Here is a 24,432-nt window from a genome sequence, read left to right as displayed (position 1 = left end):
CATCTGAGCCCACTTACCTTAGTCCCCTCATTGGCCAAGGTCTTCACCGGCAAAGCATGGGGACCAGATGTGATGGCCTCACTGGTGGGACCGGAGGCTATTGAAGCCCCACATGGTCCGGACAGTGCCCATGGGACATTGCCATTCTGGCATCCTCCCTAGAGACTGGGAAGGGGGACGGTTGACCAGCCAGACAACAATCAGTGGGGTGGTTGGCAATCAGCTGGGGCTGCGATCGGGGAGGTGATCAATTGGGGCGGTGATGGGGGGGTATGATAATCGGTGGGGGGGAGCAGTCTGTGGAGTGGTACAGTGACAGATCCCTCAGTGCATAGTATGTAAAAATGGGCCTGATTTTACCATCGCATTATGCACATTTTTGGGCTCAAAAACTTGGTAAAGTCAGATGTGAGGCAAGTAGTGCAATCTGGGCCCACCTCCATGCTGGGTCCCCTTTACCAAGGCCCGAAAATGGCCACGATCAACACCCTGCCCAAAACAGGTGTGACGGCCACTTAAATGCACTTACATGCATTGAAATTGACTTAATGGGCTGTGCACCCAACTTTACCAGCACTCCCCCCTTTACCACTAGTTTCACCCTTCCAGAATTGGTGCGAAACAGACATGCTCCACAAAAGTCCGATCTGGGTGCTCCAGTTAGTGAGGAGGTAAGTGTTGAATATTCGATGGCTCTCTGCTTGAGATCGGTGGAGGGGAAGGGGGAGTCTGCTACCACTCTACCTGAGATCAGTGGGGAGGAAGGGGGAAGGGGCCTGTGATCAGTCTGGGTGGTGGGGCTTGGGGAAATAAGGGAATCAGTAATGTTTTGGGGGTGGGGCAATGTCTGTGGGGGCCAGGGGGAGGAATTATCTGGCCCAGGAAGGATGTGGTAGGGGAGCAGCATTCTATCTTTTTTTTGTCTACACATGCACAGTTGGAGGCCGATCGGAGCTGTAGGTTTTGGGCGCGTTAAGCCCTGTCCACAGGCTTGTGCAGCGCGAATCAAAATCGCTGATATTTTTTCAGGCAGAGTGTCTATTTAAGGCGCCTGAGAATGGGTCTAAAATTTGGATCTGAAACATTCCCAGTTTCAAGTCAGGCCAGCACTTAGGATCAAAATGGCAAAATAGGGCCCAGTATATTCAGAGATCGGGGCATCTGCGCAATGGCACCCCCTGGAGCTCAACAACTAATCTTATGGGTGTGCTGAGACTCTGGCCTCCTACTGGGGAGAATCACATTATGGCCTCTGTAAATTACCATGACTTACCTCGCTGAAAAAAACAAGAAAGAAAACTTTTGTTTTCTCACTCGTTTTACACTTAGAATTTTTCTGCGAAAATTCTGCCCATGTTATTGAAACTAAATGAGGAAGGGTGGGAGGAAGCACATGTAGAGCATAAACACGAGCAAGGATATGTTGAACTAATGGCCTGTATCTATGCTGCAAATACCATATAATGTAATATTATGTAACCTATTGCAGAAACATTGCTTTCAGGTCACAACTTCTAATAAAAATGTTTAATCTCAAAACCTCACTTCAATTTTCAATTCAATGTTTTCAAATAAATCAAATATTTTGTCTTTGTTTTTAATTCATTCATGGGATGCGGTCTCGCTGGCAGGGCCGACTTCCACTGTCCGTCCCTAACTGCCCTTGAAAGGCTTCCCAGGAAAGTTGTAAAAACAAAATTTGGCACCAAGCCATATAAGGGCATACATTGGCTGATGGCCAAAAGCTTGGTCAAAGAAATAGGTTTTAAAGAACTTCTTCAAGGAAGAACACAAGGTAGGGAAGTGGGAAGATGTAGGAAGGGAAATCCAAAATGTAAGGCCTCGGCCACCAATGGTGAAGTGATTAAAATCAGGAATGTGTATGAGACCGGAATTGAGGAAGTTCAAAAGTCTGTAGGGCATTTTGAGCAAGGGTAGAGAAATAGGGAGGGATTTGAAAACAAAGACAGACACTTTAAAATCATGACATTGCTCAGCCGAGAGCCAATGCTGGTTAGCAAGATTAGGAATGAAGAGTGAACAGGACTCAGTGCAATTTATTGGGATTTGGGTTTTGGAAATGCAATGCTGTACTAACTAACTGGCTTGCCATAGTCGTGTGACTCTGTCATGAGCAGAGACCACTGACAAAGATATCTTAATATCAGATCAATAAAAGCTCTCACAGAAACACACTAATGAAGACTGCTGTCCTTATACTTGCACCGTGAGACTTAGTTCCGAGTTTAGAATTTTAACAAGTTTAACTATGTGGAGGGTTGGAAGGTCGGTCAGGATTGTAACTAAATCGTCATGTTGAGAAGAAAGAAAGCCATTACTGCGGATGGCTTTGGTAATTTCCTGCTTCCACCCAAAAATAACTTATTGCAAATAACTAATGATTACAACTTTGCTACAATCTATATCACCGATTTCCTAAATACTCATTAAATTGTTCTTTTGAATCTGTACAGTGCAAGAGATGGAAAGCAATTTTCAATGACAGTTTAAACAAAGCATTAAACTTAATGAAGTTGACAGACATCAGTCAATAGTTCATTTTCTGAAAAGTAGAATCCTTGCACAATGTTTTGATTTATTAATAAATAAATTCTACTCAATTGAGTCCCTTTTTAAAAAAAGTCACGTTAGCTCTCCTCCATTTAAAATAATCAGTAATGAACTTCTACAGACTACAGGACCAAGACGGTAAAGTGTGTGTTCTTAATGCATGTCAATCCAGTAACCTTCGATTTCCATTGCAATTACATGGAGACTAAATCACAAATTGGATAAGTTTTGCTTAATCAGCATGTTAATATTCAATCTCTTCATTTAGCATCTAGATCAATGCAGGCATCTAGAATTTAAATATTGATATGGATAAGTTAAACTGCTTTTGATGAACTTACTTTTTAAAAATCAGAAAATCACCAAAATATTAACTATTTATAAACTAAATACAATATTGTGTAACATTCCATGTGAAGATGTTTAGGCTCTCATCTTGTAACAGTCAATCTTCTAGTAGTGTGGAGACCTTGTGACACAATGGGTAGCATCCCTGTCTCTGGGCCAGAAGCTCTGGGTTCAAATCCACCCCAGCACCTGATGGCCAAGGACGGTTTGTTTGTAATGTAGCCAAACAGATTGAGTGTGTCAACCAACAAATTCTTTCAACATGCCAGTGGCTAATGGTAAGAGCAGAAGAAAGTCCAGGTCAACCATGCTTGATGTGGAATGGCGTCCCTCAAGCTATAAACTCCTGGTGACAGGCGAGCAACCTGTTCCAGGAATAACTAGCTACGGAAACAGACAGAAGACTGCTTTAGTGCAGCACTGGGTACAGGTAGAGAACCGAAATTCCAGTGGTGCCATACAACAGTGTTTTCCCTTAGCATTAAGAGTGCTAGATGTGTTCTTATATATAAAAAATATAAAAAAGGAATCTCTCTATCTTACTTCAAGTGAATGTTTATTTTTATTCTGCAGTTTAGTTTATTTATTGCATTAATAGGGTTAAATATCCCCAATTGCTTGATCGTATAGCAATTTTACAAAGTAATGGATCAGAAGACTAGGCTGAATGGAGTTGAGGAGGAACTTCTTCATTCAAAGGGTGGTGAATCTCTGGAATTCTCTGCCCGTTGAAGTGGTGGAGGCTGCCTCGCTAAATATTTTTAAGACGCGGGTTGATGGGTTTTTGATAGGAGAGGGGATTAAGGGTTATGGGGAGAGGGCGGGAAAGTGGAACTGAGCAGCGACAGATCAGCCATGATCTTACTGAACATAAGAACATAAGAACATAAGAAATAGGAGCAGGAGTAGGCCATCCAGCCCTTCGAGCCTGCCCCGCCATTCAATAAGATCATGGCTGATCTGTCGCTGCTCAGTTCCACTTTCCCGCCCTCTCCCCATAACCCTTAATCCCCTCTCCTATCAAAAACCCATCAACCCGCGTCTTAAAAATATTTAGCGAGGCAGCATGAATGGCGGGGCAGGCTCGAAGGGCTGGATGGCCTACTCCTGCTCCTATTTCTTATGTTCTTATGTTCTTAAGACTGCTTGGTCTTTTTCGCAGTTCAGTCCCTATACGAAAATTGAACAATATTATTTTCTTAAAATCAAGATGAATGCGAGGTATGTGGGGAAATTATATTTCAGCTACTATTTTACATAGCATAACTTTAAAAGCATTGTGAGCTGGCATTGTAAACTGTTTTCCTTGCACTCTGAAAGAGGAAAAGCACATGTCTATGCATAAGATTTAATCTATCCTGCATACATTTAAGAAATTTGTTGTCTTTGAGACTTGAGCTGTTCTGCTTTCCCAAATCTATGGGAAAAAATTTAAAGGGTGGAATTTTCTGACCATGTTCACCCCGCTACAAAAGAGAAAATCCTGCTCAAAGTCAATGAACCTTTGCATGATCCCTCACCCCAAACCCCCCATCACACCCCCCACTCCCTCATCCACTATGATTCCCGTGGTGGGTGGGATGGGCAAATTTCCCCCAAAGTCTCCTACTATAACAATTCTGTTTTTGCCACAAACCTCTGATTGCTACACATATTTGTGCCAGAACTTCAATACTGCCATCTGGTGGCCTATAAACAACTCCCAAGCTTGAGCATCTTTTTCCATTCCTCAATTCTACTCTTGACATTTCTATTGCCGGCTCACATTTACTGATACATTCTTTTTCATACTATAATAGTGCCTAGTGTCAGTATTGGTCCTACTTCTTTTCCAGTTTTGCTGTCCTTTCTAAAGACCTGATAAACTGGGCCCTATTGTCTGTAATGATGCACCTTTAGAGACCCCACTTCTGAAAACAAAGAATATTTATAATAAGAATTGTTCAGCAGCTGCATGGCTGCACCAAGGTCCCTGCATGTTTCTGTGCCTGAGGGAGCTCCATCCCTTGGAGTGATTACCCACTCTGAATCCCAATTTGTCACCCGTGTCGTGAGACCCTTAATCTACTGTGTTGCCCTTAAAGGGACCATCACCACAAATCACCACACTATCTTATACAGGTGTTAGTCAGGGTTAAGAATACACAGGTGTGGCAGGTAAATTTACCTTCAAAGGTCCCCAAAAAGGCAATCACGGAGTCTACATGTGACAGGGAAATGACCCCTGTACATGGGAGAGACAGAATACATGCCACGCAGCTCCTTCAGTCACAGGTTCTGTCCCTCCCCCCCTAGTTCTCACTGCTCCAGCTCCATCAATCAGAAGTTTGCTCTCTCCCTCTTTTGCTGCCCTTCATGAGACAGAGCCTATGACTGGAGGAGCAGTAGGAGTGGGAGAGAGTAATCCTATGATTGGAGGAGCTGGCGGAATTTTTCTGGCCAGACAGGAGATTTTTGGCTATACTGTCATCAATCACTTCTTGACTGATCTGATTTATTATTGTCACATGTATTGACATACAGTGAAAAGTATTGTTTCTCACACAGTATATAGACAAAACATACCATTCATAGAGAGAGGGAAAGGAGAGGGTGCAGAATGCAGCGTTACAGTCATAGTTGGGTGTAGAGAAAGATAAACTTAATATAAGGTAGATCCATTCAAAAGTCTGGTGGCAGCAGGGAAGAAGCTGTTTTTGAGTCAGCTGGTACGAGACCTCAGACTTTTGTACCTTGTTCCCAATGAAAGAAGGTGGAAGAGTGTAGGTACATTCTCTTGCCTGAGTTTCAACTGAGGATGGGGTGCTGGCTATGTCTGAGTCTTGGCTAGCATTGAGATGGCTGGGTTCAAGTCTCTTTTGGGGAGGGGTGGTGGTGGTACTGTCTGCATGTGAGGCTCAGCTCAAGGGCAGAACAGCACTGGTTCACATGGCTGCTGAGTGAGTGGGGTGAAGGCGAGGTGGGAAGATCGACAAGTGTGCGTATGTTGTTGGGGGAGAGGGATGATTATGATGTGTGTGTGCACCTGTGAAGCCAAGGGAATAATTTTTATTTGGCATTTTACCTAAGAAAATGCTTGGAATTCATTCATTTTTTTTAAAATATCATATTTTCAATGGGAATCCAAGCTTGGGTTCATCATTTACTAAATTTGAATGATTCAATGTTAACTCGATCAATTCCAATCCTTCCATGATCCCAATATCTGACTCAATAATCTAAAATGGTATTTACAAAACGGATCACCATTACTCCCCGCCAACAGTAGCATACACATTATGAACAAAAATCCCCAAAAATGGGAAGAATCTTAACCAAAAAATGGCAAAGTGTCAGGATCTGACAGAACATTGGCATGTTTCTTTCCAGAGAAACAGGCAGGCTTTCTCGCCAGATCTTATGACACTTTGTCAAAAAAAAGTGGGTGGGGAAGCTCTGTTTCACACCGTCGTTTTGGGGGCCAGGTCTAAGCGTGCCATTACTCCGGCTGCACGGAGATTGGGGCGCCCTTCCAAGAAATGACCTCCACCCCACTTCCCCACAGGGGTATCAGAGGTTTCACTAACCTCCCCCTCCAGATCACACCACCCCTAGCCTATCACATCATTCCCCCACCCCTGCTTGCAGCCACACCCTAGCTGATTACAGTCTCCACCTCGCTGATTGACCCACCCTGGCAGATTGTCCACCTGCCCTGGTAGATTACTGCCCTGGTGATCCATGATTGCAGAGTGCGCAGCCCCCCTTCATGCCCTGCCCCCTCCCCTTAGGCTTAGTCAGCATTGCCAGGCTGGCACTGACCAAGAGACATTGCCACCCCTGCCCTTAACCACCTTTGGGCCTCAATGGCCTCCAATCCCACGTGAGGCCATCGAATTTGGTCCCTGTTGGTGAGGACCAAACATGATCTTTGCTCACAATGGAGGAACAATGCTATAGTTCTATGCCAGGTTGGAGTGCAGCTTAGAGAGGAACTTATGGTGAGGATGTTTCCATGGATCTGCTGCCCTGTCCTTTTGGGTGGTAAAGGTCACTCCACCGACACCTGGGAATCCTTAGCCCAAGATTGCTTGAAGTAGAGAAAAAGCATCTAGGAAGGAGATGAACACCTCGTGTTTTATCGCTGAGAGCAAGCTGATGATAAGTGTTGACAGCAAAATAAATATATTGCAACTGGGGCACTCCCACCCATCTGTTCCTCCAACTGTCTACCCTACCCGTGACAGAGACTGTAGGTCAGCATGGACACCTTGGTCACTTACTCTTGTAGTAACAGTATTTATATGGCTGGTTCAGTTAAATATCTGGTCAATGGTGGAGGATTCAGGTCATTGAATGTCAAAAGGAGATTGTTAAATTCTCTCTTGTTGGAGAAGATTATTACCTGGCACTTGCATGCTGTGAATGTTATTTGCCACTTCTCACTAGTGATCTGAATGTTTCCAAGTCTTGCTCCCTGTAGGCATGGACTGCTTTAGTATCTGAAAAGTTGTAAATGTAACTGAACAATGTGCAATTATCAACCTACATCCCTTTATAAGAGAGGAAAGTGCATAATTAGTGCATATTTAAAGGGGAAGAAAGAGTAGATTAAAAAAGACAGAATTACAAAACAAGTAAAAACATTTTAAAATCTCCATAAATAATTAAAAACTGAAGGAATTGAAAAAGTCAATTTCCGATGTCAGGGAGGTTGGTTGGCATTAATTAAGACTTACAACAGTGTTAAAAGAGTACTTAAACTGTAATGAACAAACCATAACTCTCTGTGACACATGTAGTCTAAATCTATGACATTATAGAGGAAGTGTGTGTGTGTGTGTGTGTGTGTGTGTGTGGTGGGGGGGGCAGTGTCCAGCTTTAAACCCATGCACTTTGGATGCCAACAACTGAATTTCTGCATTAAACCAAAGATATATACTCACTAGAAATTGTTTTCCAATTTGTGCATCATTAACAGTGAGGGCTATTAGTCCCACCATCATTTTCACACCAAAATCTGGAGCTGAGAGTTAATTAGTTGAAAGATGAGAGTGATAGCAAAATAATTTGTAAGTACTCTGACTTCTCTCACGCACAGCTGAAACAGTATGAAGTCAGCTCCTCGTGAATACAATGAATATTTTTGACTGTTAGCAAGTGATTTCTGCAACACTCTCTCATTAGTGTTGCCTTATGATTTTGTGATTTCTGCGAAAAATAGGAAGTTGGTGCGTGATGAAAGAGCTGCATTGTCTATTTTGAACAGTGTCCTCGATCAATAGGAATCGAGTAATTATCAGTGTCATTTTCTAAAAATCCAAATGGAGAGTGTTAATTGAAAGGCTGTACCGTTCATATTACTCTCCAAGAATCTCATTAATTGGTGGTAAGCGTGTTACTGCCCTGATTCTGTCTGGTTGACAGGTTTCTAAATTAATGCTAGTCAAAACAGGGGAGGCCAGGGTGAGAATTTGATAGACAATAATATGTTGTGAAACATATTGACCTAATTGCATGCTGACATGCCCTATTGATCCAGCATGGGGGTGATTCCAGTGGGTACGCATTGATGAGTTTGCATGACATTAAAATATCAATGGCTACCCGCCATTGGAGGCAAGAAGGCACTGTTGCAAATTGATTTTACGGCATCATAAAGGTGATTTTCACTCTTGTGATATTTTCTTTTCCCACCTACCATGACACCCACCGTGGGACGGGAACTGAAAATCCCAGCTAAAGGCTTCTGTGAGTCAAAAAAGTGCACAATAAAATGGGAATCCCCTCCCTAGCAACACTCTGGGTATACCTACCCCACATGAACTGTAACAATTCAAGAAGGCAGCTCACCACCAGTTTCTCAAGGGCAATTAGACATATTCAATAAATCCTGGCCTAGCCAGCAACGCTCATAGCCCGTGAATGAATTTTAAAAATGACCTAGGAGGAGGAACTCATAGCATGAAAACCCTGCTGGGTAACAAAGAGTACGTTGAGTTTCAGGACATATGACACTTTTCTATTTATAAAATCCGTACAGTGCCATTTGGCCTATCAAACCTTCACTGATAACAATCCCACCCAGGCCCTACTCCCATAACTTTACATATTTACCCCGGTAATCCTCCCTAATACTAAGGACCATTTAGCATGGCCAATCCATCTAATCTACACATCTTTGGGCTGTAATTTGAAACTGGAGCAACCGGAGGAAACTCACACAGTCACGAGGAGATCGAGCAAACTCCACACAGACAGGGACATGAAGCCAGAATTGAATCTGGATCCCTGGTGCTGAGAGGTAGCAGTGCTAACCACTGTGCTGCCCTAAATTTAGCTAGTCTTCAAATATCTCTGCTTCTAGGCTAGACTGTGACCTTTCTTTAAAGCAGTCAAGTTGTGAGTACACTTCAACCTCAATCTTACACTGTCAAGAAATACTAGTACATGTCCTTGCAAAGGTTTTCCTGCAAAAAACACTTTATATGAATTAAAATGTCAGGAATGATCGGAGCAGTATGGACACACTGTTGTGGCATGGAAACAGACTTCATAGACAAAAAGCATCAGATAGTGACATTTACAATAAATGGAAGTTGACATTATGGTATCAATACCTGATTGATAGCAATACGCTCATTATAAGAAGGAGGTATTCACAAAAGAAGTTGTGAAATATGTTCAGTTGCATTTATATTGGTGAACATTATAAACATGTGGTTAACATCCATGCCACCATTGTCCTCCTAATATTTCTTAGATTTCCTAACCCTACCACTACATCTAGGTGCTTCCCCAACATCCACAGTGGAGGCAGAAGCAGTCTGCTGACTGTTACATCCTGTTGTCTGTAATGACTTTAGCGGGCATCCGAAGGGCCGTCCAGAGGCTGCCCGCCCATCAGGATCTTGCTATGGGGAAGTGTACCCTCCTCAGCCTGTAGAACTGGAGTTGTTAAGGTCACAGAATAAGGAGGTTAGGGCCAGCTGTACACTCAGGGAATTACCTGCATGATTGTAGAAGGGAATTTTAAATCAACTAGTGAGATTCACAGACTGATGTAGTCTTTTTAGGAGACTGGATAGCAAGAAGGGGTTTAATTATTCTTGAAAACAAGTTAATATGGACAGTTTGTTCAAATGTGAATGCAATAACAGCACTAAATTAAATGAATATGATTTTAAAGTATATATATCAAAATATTGAATGTATTTTAGTATGTTTGTCTCAGTCAAAAAGGGCAAATGCTACAAAGTGTAATGATCAGAACAGAAGTTAGAGATTAAAGCTGGGAATCCATTAGTTAGCAAAAGTAAGTATTAAAAACTTTAAGTTTTTGGGACAAATGTTGGTACTTTATAGCAGCATATGTTGTCCAAACATAAGAGTTCTGGCCTCAGACAGAGCTCTGTCTGAGGCCAGAACTCTCCATTCACCTGACGAAGAGGGAAACCTCGAAAGCTTGTGAGTATTATCAAATAAATCGGTTGGACTAAAACCTGGTGTTGTCAGACTTTTTACTGTGTTTACGCCAGTCCAACGCCGGCATACCCACATCATCAGATCTACATGCCACAGAGGTGTAAGTCTCTACACTATTGGAGCATGTGTGTGAGAGTTGTGATGGGTCTTTCAAAGTGCTGGCTTCAGGTTTCTTATCTGAGCTGTGCTCAAGGCTTGAACTGAAGGCTCGCTTTACAGATGGCCTGTTCTCTAATTGCTTCCTCAACATATTTATCCAGAAAACCATTCTGTACACTCCAGGAATTCCTCTTCTATGGTAATGTGATTCATTTGATTTAGCCAGTTAAGATACAGATTAAAGTCACCCATAATTATAGAAGTTCCATTATCACATGCACCTCTAATTTCCTGTTTAATAATATTTCCAACATCAACACTACAGTTTGAGGATCTATATACAACGCCATTACTGATTTTTGCCTCTTTGTGTTTCTCAGCTTTATCCACACAAATTTTATATTGTTGAAGCTGACATCTTTCCTCTTTAACCAGCAATGCAATTCCACCACCTTTTCCTTATTGTCTATCCTTCTTAAATGCTGAATAGCCCTGGATGCTCAATTCCCATCCCTGCAACCATATCTCTGTAATCCCTCTCTGGTTTTTGGTAGGCAAGGGAATTAAGGGTTATGGGGAGAAGGCGGGAAAGTGGAACTGATCCACTTCAGATCAGCCATGATCTTATTGAATGGCGGGGCAAGCTCGAAGGGCTAGATGGCCTACTCCTGTTCCTATTTCTTATGTTCTTATCCCAACTATACTATACCCTTTTACATCTACTTGTGCGATTAATTCATCCACTTTGTTGTGAATGCTCTGCATGTTATGGCACAAAGCTTTATGGTTTGACTTGCATTATTTGCCCCATTCCCACTATCTTGAATGAGCGTAAATTGGGAGAGGTGGATACCCAACGAAACTCTGGGGTCCTTGTGCACCAGCCGCTGAAAGTAAGCATGCAGGTACAATGGGCAGTAAAGAAGGCCTTCATAGCAAAAGGATTTGAATGTAGGGATAGGGATGTTGTGCTGCAATTCTACAGGAAATTGATGAGGCCACATCTGGAGTATTGTGTGCAGTTTTGGTGTCCTTATCTGTGGAAGGATGTCCTTGCTATAGAGTGAGTACAACAAAGGTTTACCAGGCTGATTCCTGCGATAGCAGGTCTATCATATGAGAAGAGACTAAGTAGGTTAGGATTATATTCACTGGGGTTTAAAAGAGTGAAAGGGGATCGCATAGAAACTTATAAAATTCTAACAGAGTTAGACAGGGTAGATTCAGTAAGAATGTTCCCAATGGTGGGGGAGTCCAGAACTAGGGATCCTAGCTTGAGGATAAGGGGTAAACCTTTTAGAACTGAGATGAGGAGAAATTTTTTCGCCCAGAGTATGGTGAATGTGGGGAATTCATTACCATCGAATGTGGTTGAGAAAGAAACATTGTCTGATTTCTAGAGGAAATTAGATATAGCTCTTGAGACTAAAGGGATCAAGGGATATGGAAGAAGGAGGGAATTAGCATATTGAATTCAATGGTCAGCCATGATCAAGATAAATGGCAAAGCAGGCTTGAAGGGCCAAATGGCCTACTCCTGCTTATAATTTCTATGTTTCTAGTTTTATGCCTTTGCCACCACCCCCCAAGCTGGGGTGGTGAGGTTACTGGACCTCCAGCCATCACAGGATAGAAGACATTGTGGCACTCCTCCAAAGTGTTCAGCAGGTAACCTAGCGAGGCGTCATTAAATTTGGAAGCTGATTTTGTTTTTTATTTTCTGAGCCGCCTCTCGCCTGCTGTGCTTTGATGCACTTTCAATATGGCGTTCAGAGTGAGGAAGCTCTGAGGTCACATTGGAATGGACAAATCCGGGGTCACCCGCCTGATTCATCCACATTCATGCCATTTTCCATGCCCGCTACCTCACCAGAAATTTTGACTCTTGCCAACTGCAAATGTTTACTGAGCAACCTTCTCAAATTTGACTGCCCTTAGAAGTTTTTCACCATGTTTTGCCTACTCAACAATGATGTGTAAACTGCAATCCTCATTCAACAGAACCATCACAGATCCTATTTCTGTGAAGGCCACAATCTTTTGCATTTTCCCTCACTACAAACTACTGTTCAGCTAACTACTACTAGGCATGGAGATAATCAACAGTATAGATGAGAAACTGACCACCTATGCCACCATCAGTCCAAAATCACTCCAATCTCAATCATTGAGTTTCAGTATGCAGATGACACCTGTGCATTCATTCATTCAGAAACTGACCTCCAGGTCATTGTTGACTCTTTCTCCAAAGTTGATACAGTAGTTGCTCTGGCGAAGGGTCATCCAGTCTCAAAACGTTGGCTCTAATCTCTCAATATAGATGTTGTCAGACCTGCTGATATTTTCCAACATTTTCTGCTTTTGATACAGTCGTGATTCCTTGGCCTTTCATAAATTCTGCTTCCATGGCCATCACGGCATATTGGTGCCTGGCTGGTGAGAATGTCCAAAATAGTAACTGTGACTAAAAAGTTCTTCTATGGCTCATACGCAATAACTAATGTTCATCAGTTTCTAGAAACTACCTGACATTTCAACAGCGACACAACGGCAAAGTCATGTCACAAAGAAAATTTTATATTTTCAGCCTTAAAAAAATTGTCCTCAAAATTGTTTTAATGGGGTCATAAATAAAATATAGAAGGAAAGACTTCAATGCTTCCAACTGCCTCACCAAGTCAAACAAGCCATGTTTCCCCGTTTGAAATATTTTTATAACTATTAAACTATTATGTTCAAAGGAAATGAAAGAAATGGATATATCCAGAATGTCCCAATGTTTTTTGCTCCTGGGTTACTTGCCAGGAAGTGGTCCATTATTTATTAGTTCTTGTAGGCTATGGAAGAGTGCAGAAAGTGGAAAGAGGCAAATAATTGCCTCAGAGGATAAGAAACATGAGGAGTTAATAGACCAGTTATTTTTAGCTGCTATTTTTGGGCAAAGTCAGATTGAGCAGGCATGAAAGTTTGAACAGTGTCATGGGCAGCAGAAAGTGGGAAAACATTCTCAGCTAAAGAGGCTGGAGAGCAACATTTTGGTGTCTGTGTATGGAATTACAGAGGTCCTACAGTGCTATTTGAGATAAGAGGGAGATGCCAGAAGTTCCACAAGGACATCATCAAAAATGGTTACAAGTAAGTCATAAATTATGTAAACATAACACATCGGGGCTAACATTTGATCACAGAAATTCATGTTCAAAATGTTTACTTAGCAATTTTCAATGTTAAATTATAACACAGGAAGCAAGAGTTTTTAAACATGAGGTACAGGACATACATTTTTTGGCAATCTCCCAGGATTCTGTTTCAAGTGAATCAAGACAAAATGTAGTCTTCAGCTGAAGCAGAATGAGAAGATGACAAATTGGAACAGGGCATAGAGATGAAATTACACCCTCTTTTAGAGTCAAATAGTTGCCTTTACATTGTATTTTCATTTAGTAATTCCATTACAATTTAGAAAGCAGAGAAGGCAAATTGGTTAAAGTGGATGAGTTTATTAGCTGTACAGCTGAAGAGTAGGAAGATCCCAAACTGAAGTGCAATAATATTAACATTGGTGGGAAGGCATAATTTCAGTTTACATAGGAACATTCCAAAATAAATCTAGACATTCACTTTTGAGCATCAGGGATATAAAAAAAGATAGAGAACCAGTCATCACTTCCTGGAAGCTTTTCTGACTTTAATTATTTGACCTCTACCCAGGGGTAAAAGCTACGGATTCATAAATAGTTGGCGAGCTGCATAAACATCAGTCAACCATACATGGTCTATGCCTATTTATACCATATTCATGCAATGAGTATCAGAATGGTACTTTTATAGGCCATCATAGCAAAAATGTGAACAGGCATCCAAACATACAATAGCCACGTTAGTGTGTATGCTTCCTTGAGAATCAAAAACAAAGCACAAACAGATTGTAAATGGGCCTATTTCAGCAGCTAAACATCACAACTCCACTCTAGAAACCAGAATACCATAAGCAATGGTACAGAGATAGAGTAAATGATGTTTAAACTGAGAAAAGCTTTAATTTTTTTTTCATATTTATATGATCTCAGTAGAAACCAACGCAGGAATTTAACTAAAAGAATGAAGCCACAATGTTCATGGTTTAAACCAAAAGAATTTTACTGAACAAAAATCAAAAAACATGCATACTAATAACTATGGAGTTATATTAAAGATCTTAAAAGTACAATGAACAGTTACTTATTCTCTAAATTGAATTTTTCGAGCTCAATTTTACCACTTTGATTCGAAGTGCTAAATCTGGGAGTATTTCAGAGTTGACTTTTAGACTTGTTCTTAGGTGCCCCCATGCGCACTCTGCCTGAAAAAAATAGCAGTGATTCTGAATCGTGCTGCAGAAGCCTGTGGGCAGGGTTTATCACACCCGAAATGCTGCTGCTCCAATCGCCGCTTTCAACTGTGCATGTGCAGTAAAAAAATAGAAAAACCTTCCCCTGCCACATTAGTCCCGGGCCGGATAATGCCTCCCCCCGGCCCCCACAGACATTGCCCCACCCCACAACATTACTATCCCCCTTATCCCCCCACATTCCCCACTGCTACCCAGACTGATCACGGCCCCCTGCCCCCTTCCCTCCCATTGATTGCGTGCAGAGTGGCAGAGGACCCCCCTTCCCTTCCGCCCAGAGGGTTATCTGACCCAGCTTCTCCCCCCACCACCAGAGAGCGATCTGACCCACCCCTCCCCTCCCCTCCCAACCAGAGAGCAATCTGACCCACCTCCCCCTCTCTCCCAATACCATCGATCTGAATCACAGAACTGCAGAAGCTCTGAACTTACATCCTCAGAAGCTGGAGTGCCTGAGTCGCATTTTTGTGGACCATGTCTGTTTTGCCTGAATCTGGATGGGCAAACACGGCAGTAAAGGATGAAATGCTGGTAGGTTTGGGTGTCCAGCCCATTCAGTCAATTTAAATGTAGATGTGGTCTCAATCATGGCCATTTTAGGCACTTGGTAAACGGGAACGGTCGGGGATCGGACTACTCACCTCATGCCCGACTTTACCAAGTTTTTGCACCTGAAAACAGGTACAACTTGTTGGTAAAATTGGGCCCCTTAACTCAAATTTAATTCTATACTCATTTGACTTGTGCCCCAAAACTCAAATCAGATACATATCAAAAGTTGGAAAACTAACCATTCAGTCTGAGTATTATTTCAAAAATTTACAGAAGAGTTGAGGTTTGTTCAGCCTTCAGCTTACTTCTGGCAATATGTTCTTTCAAATTTCTTCCAACCATTCCATGGTTGTAGATGCCCAATTCAAGACATCTTAAGTGTAGTCATGTCAGTTCAGAACATGTCTGGTTCTTATTATCTTTAACTCTGAAGTTTTGCATATAAAACTGTTTCTCTCTCTCTCTCTCTCTCTTTCCCTTCACAACTTGGCTAGCCACAGAAATCCAACTCACTGTTTGTATCATTCAATTAACAACTGTGTTAATTCCGTTAGCCAGTGAACAGAATTTCAACTGAACTCTGCTGGAAAGAGATGTTCCCTGTGCTGTAGTCACATTGTTCTAACCTAAAAACTAAAACCTCCCTTGAGACCAGAATCACATCTCTGCCCGCCGCCATTAACTCACTGCTATACTCACTTCTGGTTGACCTCTTCACTGTTATCTCCCAGGCAATTTGGTCACATGATTAGTTACAGAAGGCAGGTGCCTCACAAAAGTCTTTCACAGAAACCAAGCACTTAAAAGGACCATCATCTCAACATAAAGCATGGTTTTTCCTCTCAAAAGCACATGGGCAGTCACAACATACTTTAGGGAGACAAAGTTTGGTATCTTCCTATTTATGTCTCTCTCTCATACCAGGCAGCATTTCCCGTTCTACTAGCATCTGTGACAAAACCATCCCAATTTGGCTTCCATCTATTCTCCCTTCTCTCCCCTAATGTAGATAAATATTTTTCAATCACTCAAATATGTTCATTCGGGATCCACCACATCGGGAATTGTATACAAAAAACTTATAAATTTAGACTACTGTATAATGAGAAGAGACTCATAGCCAATCTAACTATACGAGACCCTTTGGAGATGAGCAATCATAACATGGTAGAATTTTTTATCAAGATGAAGAGTGAAGTAGTTGTTTTGGAGACTCGGGTGCTGAATCTTAATAAAGGAAACTATGAGGATATGAGATATGATTTGACCTTGATGGATTGGGGAGAGTTATTTAAAGGGATGACAGTAGATTGGCAATGATGAACATTCAAGGAATGCATGGGGAACTGCAGTCACTGTTTATTCCTGTATGGCACAAAAGCAAAATGGGTAGGAGGGCCGAAGCATGGCTTACAAAGGAAATAAGAGAGAGTATCCAATCTAAGGAAGGAGCATACAAATTGGCCAAGAAAAATAGTAGGTCTGAGGATTGGGAACAGTTTAAAATTTGGCAAAAGATCTGGAAAATACAGTACGAAAGTAAGCTTGCAGGAAACATAAAGGCTGACACTAAGAGTTTCTATAGATACGTGAAGAGACAGGAGTTGGTGAAGACAAATGAAGGTCCCCTGCAGACAGAAACGGGGGAATGTGAAATAGGGGACAAAGAAATGGCCTAGCAACTGAATACATACTTTGGTTCTGTCTTCACAAAAGAGGACACAAATCAAATGCCAGAAATGTTGAAGAATGAATGATTTAGTGAGAGGGTAAAACTGAGGGAGATCAATATTAATAGAGAAATGGTGTTGGCAAAATTGATGGCATTGTAGGCAGATAAATCTCCAGGGCCTGATAATCTACATCCCAGAGTACTTAAGGAGGTGGCTCTAGAAATCGTGGATGCTTTGGTGGTTATCTTCCAGGATTCTATAGAGTCTGGAACAGTCCCTGAGATTGGAGGGTAGCTAATGTCACTCCCATATTCAAAAAGGGAGTTAGAGAGAAAACAGGGAATTATGGACCCGTAAGCTTAACATTGATAGTGGGGAAAATTCTCAAATCCATTATAGAACATAGAACATGGAAAACTACAGCATAAACAGGCCCTTCAGCCCACAAGTTGCACTGATCATATCCCTACCTACTAGGCCTACCTATAGCCCTCAATCCCATTAATTCCCATGTACTCATCCAGAAGTCTTTTAAAAGACCCCAATGGGTTTGCCTCCACCACCACCAACAGCAGCTGATTCCACTCACCCACCACCCTCTGAGTGAAAAACTTACCCCTGACATCTCCTCTGTACCTACTCCCCAGCACCTTAAACCTGTGTCCTCTCATAGTGACCATTTCAGCCCTGGGAAATAGCCTCTGAGAATCCACCCGATCTATACCTCTCAACACCTTATAAACCTCTATCAGGTCACCTCTCATCCTTCATCTCTCCAGGGAGAAAAGACCTAGCTCCCTCAACCTATCCTCATAAGGCATGCCACCCAATCCAGGCAACATCCTTGTAAATCTCCTCTGCACCCTTTCAATATCTTCCACATCTTTCTTGTAATGAGGCGACCAGAACTGTGCAAGGTACTCCAAGTGAGGTCTGACTAGGGTCAGACCCCACTTTATCAAGGCTTTATAGCAGAGCATTTAGAAAACAGTGGCAGGATCAGACAGAGTTGGCATGGATATATAGAAACCATAGAAACCCTACAGTGCAGAAGGAGGCCATTTGGCCCATCAAGTCTGCACCGACCACAATCCCACCCAGGCCCTACCCCCATAACCATACATATGGTTATGCTGGAGTACTGTGTGCAGTTTTGGTCGCCGCACTTACGCAAGGATATTTTGGCCTTGGAGGGAGTGCAGAGGAGGTTTACTCGGGTGATACCAGAGTTGAGGGGGTTGAGCTATGAGAAGAGGCTGAATAAACTAGGCTTGTACTCGTTAGAGTTTAGAAGAATGAGGGGAGATCTCATTGAGACATATAAGATGATGAATGGGATGGATAGGATAGAGGTGGAGAGACTCTTCCCGCTCAGAAAGGACAGTAGGACTAGGGGGCACAGCCTCAAGATACAGGGGGGGCAGTTTAGAACGGAGTTGAGGAGGAACTTCTTCATTCAAAGGGTGGTGAATCTCTGGAATTCTCTGCCCATTGAAGTGGTGGAGGCTGCCTCGCTAAATATTTTTAAGACGCGGGTTGATGGGTTTTTGATAAGCGAGGGGATTAAGGGTTATGGGGAGAAGGCAGGAATGTGGAACTGAGCCACGACAGATCAGCCATGATCTTATTGAATGGCGGGGCAGGCTCGAAGGGCTAGATGGCCTACTCCTGCTCCTATTTCTTACGTTCTTATGTTCTTATATTTACTCACTAATCCTTCTAACCTACACATCTAACAACTCGAAGGGGCAATTTTTAGCATGGTCAATCAACCTAACCTGCAGATCTTTGGACTGTGGGAGGAAACCAGAGCACACAGAGGAAACCCACGCAGACACGAGGAGAATGTGCTAACTCCACACAGACTGTGACCCAAACCAGGAATCAAACCCAGGTCCCTGGAGCTGTGATGCCGCAGTGTTAACCACTGTACCATCGTGCTGCCCTAATGAAGGGGAAATCATGCTTGACAAATCCGTTGGAATTCTTTGAAGATATAACTAGTAGAGTTGACAAGGGGGAGCCAGTTGATGTGGTATATTTGGACTTTCAGAAAGCATTTGACAAAGCTTCACACAAAGATTAGCATGCAAGATTAAAGCGCATTGAACTGGGTGAAGTGTATTGAGATGGATAGAAAACTGGTTGGCAGAGAGGAAACAAAGAGTGAGAATTAATGGGTGCTTTTCAAATTCAGTAAAAAGTCTGACAACACCAGGTTTTAGTCCAACCTATTTATTTGATAATATACTCGCAAGCTTTCGGGTTAGCCCCTTCGTCAGGTGAATGGAGAGTTCTGGCCTCAGACAGAGCATATAAAGCACAGACAGTTTAGAGATTACTGAATCTCTAAACTGTCTGTGCTTTATATGCTCTGTCTGAGGCCAGAACTCTCCATTCACCTGACGAAGGGGCTAACCCGAAAGCTTGCGAGTATATTATCAAATAAATAGGTTGGACTAAAACCTGGTGTTGTCAGACTTTTTACTGTGTTTACGCCAGTCCAACGCCGGCATACCCACATCATGCTTTTCAAATTGGCAGACAGTAATTAGTGGGGTGCCACAGAGATTGGTGCTGGGACCCCAGCTGTTCACAATATATATTAATGATTTGGATGAGAGAACAAAATGTAATATCTCAAAGTTTGCAGATGGTACCAAGTTAGGTGGGAGGGTGAACTGTGGTGAGGGTGCAGAGATCCTTCAGAATGATCTGGACAGGTTGGATGAGTGGGCAAATCAATGATAGATGCAGGGTAATTTGTATAAGTGAGAGATTTTTCACTTTGGAAACAAAAAAAGACAGATTGCTACCTGAATGGCTGTAAATTAGGAGAGAGGAGTGTGCAGCGGGACCTGGGTATCCTTGTGTAAAGAAGGCAAATGGCATATTGGCCTTCTTGCGAGAAGTTTTAAGTACAAGAGCAGGGATGTATTGTTGCAATTACACAAGGTTTTGGTGGGGTCACACCTAGAGTATTATGTGCAGTTTTGGTCTCCTTTTCTGATGAAGGATGTTCTTGCTCTCGAGGGAGTTCAGCACATGTTTACCAGGCTGATTCCAGGGATGGCAGGACTGATGCATGAGGAGAGATTGACTAGGTTAGTATTGTTTTCGCTGAGTTCAGATGAATAAGGGGGGGGAATCTGATAGAGACTTATAAAATTCTAACAAGACTAGACAGGGTAGATGCAAGGAGGATATTCCCGATGGTGGGGGAGTCCAGAACCAATGGTCACAGTCTGAGGACTCTGGGTAGGCCATTTAGGACAGAGATGAGGAGGCATTTCTTCACCCAGATGAGCCTGTGGAATTCATTACCACAGGAAGTAATTGATGCAAAAACATTGAATGCATTCAAGAGGTGGCTGGATATAGCACTTGAGGCGAATGGGATCAAAGGTTATGAGGAAAAATCAGGATTAGGCTATTGAGTTGGATCATCAGCCATGATCGTAATGATTGGTGGAACAGGCTCCACCAAATGGCCTCCTCCTGCTCCTATCTTCTATGTTTCTATAAACCAACACTTAAGCATTTGATGAGGTCCATGTAGGGCAGCAATGTAGACATCTGGATATAAATACACATCTGTACCAAGTATTGTTTATTTCCAGTGAGATTTTTTGATTATAGCTTGGAGTGAAAATATCCATTGTTTTTGTGTTTCACTGTGGAGGACAATAAAACCATTCATTTTGCTATATTATTTGGCAATAATTTAGTTTTCATAATCTACTAACTCACAAAATATTTTGAATATTAATAAAGGGTTAATGCATTTTATTACAGACTGCATTGTCCTAAATATTTTTTATTTCATTAAGAATGTTCTTTTACATGTTCTTACATATTTAAAGCTATGTGCTCCCTGCCATTCAAGTTAATCTTTCCAACAAGACTCACTGTGTTCAGTTCAAAAGTAACTTTGCCAAAAACAATGCAGTAGACATTATTTGGCCATGACTCAGTTGCCATAGTGAAGCAAACACATAATCAAAAGGAACAAGGTAACTAACAAAACTAACTAGAAAATAAAAATATGTAGAACTTGCTTCCTTTGTGATATTCTTCACCAGTGTGAGGAATTTCTTTCATCTTGTTTTGTGTTCCTTCTTATTTCAAAAAAGTCTCAATGTGAGAGTGGCAAACATTTATGATATGAGGGGTGGCATGGTGGCACAGTGGTTAACTCTGCTGCCTCAGTGCCAGAAACCTGGGTTCAATTCCAGCCTTGAGTGACTGTATGGAGTTTGCACATTCTCCTCGTGTCTGCGTGGCTTTTCTCCGGGTGCTCTAGATTCTTCCCACAGTTCAAAGATGTGCAGGTTAGGTTGATTGGCCATGCTAAATTGCCCCTTAATGTCAGGGGGATTAGCAGGTAAATACGTGGGTTACAGGGATAGGCCCTGGATGGGATTGTTGTTGGTGTAGACTCCATGGGCTGAATGGCCTCCTTCTGCACTGTAGGGATTTGATGATATTCGAAGATGAGCTGAATGGCTTCCTTCTGCACTGTAGGGATTCTGTGACTTCTGTATGCATTTGAGGTGCAATTTATTAATACTGACTTTTCAGTTTCAGCTGAGTAACTGAGGAAAGGTTATCATGAGGCTATCTTGAGCCTCATATGAGCTATTTCAGAGCAGACTGGACAAAACTCTGACAGCAGATAACATACAATCTAATTAGCGGCTGCTAACTTTTAAAGAAGTCCGAACACTCATCAATTAACCAACAGAACAAAGCCACAAAATTTCACATTTTTCAATAAAAACAAATTATTGTACATCAAGAAGAATTAAACAAAGTGAGCACTATTTCTTGAACACAATGGTTGATAAAATCTTATACTATAAACTTAGTTCTCTTTTTTACTTCCCTCCCCAAGGGTTTCCTTATTTTATAAAATCTTCCAAGGGTTATTCAACTTGCCGAGGGAGTTTTCTCTGGGTGCTCCAGTTTCCTCCTATAGTTCAAAGATGTGCAGGTTAGGTTGATTGGCTATGCTAAATTGTCCATTCGTGTCAGGGGAATTAACAGGGTAAATATGTGGATTACAGGGATAGGGCCTGGATGGGATTGTTGTCAGTGTAGACTCAATGGGCTGAATGGTATTTCAAGAGGTATATCACCATTCTCCAGAATTCACTCTGATTTCTCTTCAATGTTACAGCTATTCTTCAAGGTACAAGATTTTCCAGAGTCCTTCCATTTTTGGCAAAGTGACACTCCAACATTCTTTTAATGACCTCATGCCGGGATTCCTGCCAACCAGGACATCGGAACCGCACTCCCGGATATAAATAGAATAAATAGAAAAATTGTCGATCCATACTGCAGACATCCAGAAAGGACTAAGAAGATAAAAATATTGCTATACCAAAGTGGTGCAGATGGGTGCCAAATATTGGTAGCAGCCATCGAAGGAACCAAAATTTAAATGAAGGTTTCAGGCAAAAAAAAACTCTGGAAGGAAGTTTGCAACGTGCTCTGCCCCGAAGAGATTTGGAACAGTACGGGGAGCATTGTGAGTAAAAACAAATTACCCTGCAACAATAACTTAGAGATGTGAGTGATGCAAAACTCTGAAGGAAACAGGCTGAGCTTAGGGTTACCTTGTTTGAAAGAAAGTGAGGTAGTGCTAACAACTTTGTGGCACTTTGTGCTCACACAAGCCATTCCCATAGTAAAAATGATGGGAGTTATTGGCAGTGTGGGACTGGTGGAGCTCATTCATTGAAAGATTTGTATATTTTGTCCAAGTGAACGAATTGTGGCTGGCATAGTAGTCCTAACTTTCCGGAGCATCAAATGGGGTAAAACATTCAACCTCCTGTTAAGTCCAGGGCAGCCAGAAAAACTAGGCTCAAAACCCAAGTTGAGATAGTGGGAATATTGCAGGGCCACTTCTGACCTGTACCTTTGGTCATAGCCAAGAGATTCAGGTTCCGTAATTGTAACCATCAAGAAGGTGAATCAATCAGAGTTCATAGCTACTTTAAAGATATTAGCTGAATAATGTCTTAAATGACACCACTTGACAGACTAGAGTGTGGGTTAACAAGTGAAGCTACCCAGTAAATGCTGTTAGCCAGAAAGCAAATTAAAGGAAGCTTTTGAAGTCTGATCACTATGAAATTAGCAGCTAAGGAAGCCCAACAATTAAGCTTGAGCACTAAAGTCTACAAGGTGTCAATGAAAGCTGAACACAGACGAAGGTTCAAAATTGCCACCAATGCGCAAAACCTGGGCACAGTGACTGCTGGTACAAAGATGCAAAATGCAGGAATTATGGTAAAAAGGGGCACGTTAAATATGTGAATTGGAAAAACAAACAAGAAGCTCCAAACAAGAATTATAAAAAACAAGAACCATGTTTATCAAATGGAAAACTGAATGGATGGAAAAGGATCTACGGAATACAAAAATGCTGGAAGGAAGGACCAGAGGACCAAATGATGAACTGGCTTTTGTGGGTGCAACAAACCATGACTGGGTCACTCCTTTACTGAACAATCAGTGAAAATGGAGGTGGACGTCAGAGCAGCAATTTGATTGGTAGCAGGGCTGGTCTCCTACATCATTCAAACTCAGGACGATGTAGTGTGGAGAAGACACGATGAGCAACTTTTAGCAACTATAAGTAGTTTGTCAAAGACAGAGTCAACTGTGAGTCTGCAATAAACTGTCACGCGAAGACCTGGACATTCCTGAGAACCTGACAATATCAGAAACAACAGTGGAAAACATTACCTCAGTTGAGAACACATGAACGTCCAAATCCTACATCAACTCCGGTTGAGATGGCGTCCAAAGTCAACCCAAAAGGTTGCAATCAACATGAAAAAGCAGATGCCTGAGGTTTGTTGACAGTCACACATAAATCTAACTTATTGACTGCTACGTTTATTAATTGTTGATATTATAAATTTTGATTGTTAACGTTATATTGTGTTTCATTGCAGGAACCTCCAGTGTAAAGGGGGAGAAAAGAGTGTTGTGTATTCACTAGTTGGAACAATTTAAGAGTCCAATCACATGATATATTGGTGACATCATCGGCCGTTGTGCGGATAAAAGGACAGTCTATCCTAACAGCCTGCAGAGTGAACACCTGTCCAATAAAGCTGCAGCTTGGTTGGACCTCTGTGGCCTGCAAGCCTAACCTGTAAAAATGCCACAGAAAGTCGCAAGTTTTTACCGACAGAAAGATGGACCAGTAGGTTCCTTCATCAGTATTATCTCTGTGCTATTGGCCCCTCCAGCCCTTTCCTCTGCTTCCTTTACCTTATTTTATATTTCTGCCACACGTACTTACAAAAGTTGAGG

The sequence above is a fragment of the Carcharhinus amblyrhynchos genome, chromosome 1 (genome assembly GCF_965287045.1).
Source record: "Carcharhinus amblyrhynchos chromosome 1, sCarAmb.v2.hapA, whole genome shotgun sequence".
In the NCBI taxonomy this organism is placed as follows: Eukaryota; Metazoa; Chordata; class Chondrichthyes; order Carcharhiniformes; family Carcharhinidae; genus Carcharhinus; species Carcharhinus amblyrhynchos.
The sequence above is the reverse complement of the archived record's forward strand: the minus strand, read 5'-3'. Positions refer to the sequence as shown.